The sequence below is a fragment of the Lathyrus oleraceus genome, chromosome 5 (genome assembly GCF_024323335.1).
Source record: "Lathyrus oleraceus cultivar Zhongwan6 chromosome 5, CAAS_Psat_ZW6_1.0, whole genome shotgun sequence".
NCBI classification, from domain to species: domain Eukaryota; kingdom Viridiplantae; phylum Streptophyta; class Magnoliopsida; order Fabales; family Fabaceae; genus Lathyrus; species Lathyrus oleraceus.
The window spans coordinates 576,876,503-576,879,467 of NC_066583.1; positions in this window are offsets into that span (position 1 = coordinate 576,876,503).

The window sequence follows — 2,965 nt, forward strand, 5'->3', positions numbered from 1 at the left end:
AAATGGAGAAGGGGAGACACGAGGTGTTTTCTGGAGAACGGGGTTCACAATGGCGATCACAAGTTATCGTCAAGCGACTGGGGTTCAAATGGAGAATGGGGTTCATTATTTTGGCAAACAAGGATGTCGGGGTTCAAATGCAGTGATTGGGGATCATTTGCGCGGAAGAAAATTTTGGGGTTCAAGAAAATGAAAAAGAGCAATTATCAAAAAATTTTGGGGTTCAAGAAAAGCATTAAAAAGAGATAATAATCCCCAGCGGATGTGGTGTTCAGGCCATGGTTATCCCTGTGTTACCATTTATTTTGGTATCCAGGTCGACGTTTCTGTTTCGGTGATCAGGCCGACTTTCTCCGTTCCAGACGGATTTTTGTTTCAGAGATTGCTTCTTTGCCGATTCTGACAGGCATTGTTAATTATTTTCCCATCAGAGTGCAAATTGTTCGTCTGTTCTTGGTATTCAATCACTCTTCATCCTGATCATCTGAAAGCCGAGGCTATTCATATCGACAGGTTCACAGTGGATTGAATAGGGGCAGCTGTAACACCTCAAAATTTGCCCTCCTCTCTTGGGACTAGCTTAACATATTGCATATCATTTTGTAGGTTATTAGGCATTGCATATTGCATATCATGTGGTTACATTGTGCAAGTCATCCTCATAGGTCTTGATCAGAAGATAAGAGGTTGAGATTCGAGCTGAGGGTTTCATTGATTGAATGGACTGGATCATTAGCCATCTGAAGGTGTGGACTACAAATTAGGGTTTCATGTTCTTCAAGGAGATTGAGCTTGATCTTGGTTGCTATGATACATCATTATCATGGTCTTGTTATCATCCAGAAGATTCAAGAAGATTGATCAGACACCTTGAGATTAGGGTTTTGACCACTGGTCAACCCTAATCAGTTGCATTGGGCCAATCAGGGCATGGCAAGGAGATGGGGTCTACAAGGGATATGGGGATCATCATGTGATTATTTTGAGCTTATGGAAGCTAGGGTTTCATCATTGAGCCATTTCATCAGGAGTTTGGGGCTCAGCTTGATCAGTGCATAGCCAAATTCATCTATCAATCAGAAAAGTCAACTGTGCTTGATTTGATGGATTTGGAGGCGGGAGAGGGTTGGATACACTTCATTCATGTCTAAACAAGTTTCATTTGGCATTTCAAACATCAAGAATGGAGAAAATAAAGTCAGGAGAAAAGTTTCCAAAAATGGAAAGTGACTTGTAATGAAAGTTTCCAAAAATGGAAAGTTTTTCACCTCAAAATTACATGTCCAAAAAAGCTTCAAATGAAATTTTGTTCAATATGAAAGTTGTAGATCTTGCTCTCACCTTTCCAAAAAGTCCAAGAACTTGAAATTCCCATGAATGGTTGACAAGTTATGGTCCATTCATTTTCCAAAAATGCCTAAATTCAAAGTGGCATAACTTTCACATGGAATGGCCAAATTGGATGATCTTTCTTTGAGCAAACCCCATTTCACATGTACTTTCATGAGGCATGGTCAAAATTCATCAAAAATAAGCATGGCAAAAAGTCATTTTTCAAGTGAATCCTTTTGAATTTTTGGTGTGGGATAGTGAATTTGAGATTTACAAGGAATTTGCACATGGGACTTTTTCCAACACACTCCAAATGCCAAATGAAATTTGCTCCAACTGTCATTTGCTGTCACATTGCATAATTTGGAGAAGGACATTTTTGGCATAGCACTTGACACCACATTTCACTAATTTCACTCAATTTGCTAATTGTGATTAGCAAAGTGGATTAAGAAGTTGGTATAAGTTGCTAATTGTAACAGAATTCATAATCACATCACATTCTTCAAGATTTGTAACAACTTTTCCCTCCAAAACCACAAAATTCTCCAAGCTTCATCACACATTTTTCATCAATTTCATCACAAATCTTCATCAATTTCGTTGAATCTTCTTGGATCTACACTCCACAAGACTGGTTGGTGAATTGTTTTGCAAATTCAAGGGAAAAGCATGGCTGAATCGCGACTGTCACAAGCAAGCATATCAATGGCATTTTGCTCATTCTTGCATCTGGAGCTGTTTTGAGTTAAGCTGATCATTCTAATCACCTTCCATAGCAAGGATCTCCATCTGTTTTTGCAATTGGCACGTGGAAACTCAAGAATCACAAGCTGCCATCATCATAAGGTGCAAATTCGATTTCCTTAATTGTGTGAACTATGATATGGCTTTTGTAGATCTCTCCAATGTAGGTTAGCATGCTGCTTGTAGTTTTCAATTTGGTTGAGAATTGTGAGAGAAATCTGAATTTGAACATTTGATGTGCATTCCTTTTTCGTTCGATTTGCTTTGTGTGTTGAGAATTAGGTCAAACCAATTGTATATTCTTGATCCTTGTTGAAGGACGGTTCTAATGGTGTATGGCACGATGCTTTTGGCTGAAAAATGTTCTTGTGCATTTCTGGAAAAATCTGAGTTGTTCTTGATGAAGAACAAGCTGAAAAACGTGTTTGATCCACAAATCCCTTGCCTGCGATTCAAATTTGTGTTTCCCGCCGGCGCCAACCAATGAGCGAGCGCCACTGCATTAATGTGGACGACGCCGTTTTGGCCTGGCTCTCTGAAATTACGCTTGTGCCATTTTCATTTTAATTATTTTGATTATTTCATTTCTTTTCCAATTGTTATTTCATTTTGATCTATGTTCTTAAAAAATTCACAAATCATTCATTTCTTGTCCAATTTTTGTGAGGTTTTTTTCACCATGCTCCTTGTAATGTGTAGAATTTAATGATGATTTTTAATATTTTTGTGCACATGTGAAAATTAAAAATGCTTAGGGATTGTTTGAATGTGTTCATTTTGTACATACCATGCCATATCACTCATGAAATGATGATGCTTCCATAGAAATTCATGAAATTTTTTGTGCATATTCTGGACTCTTTGCTGGTGATTTTGATGTGTAGTT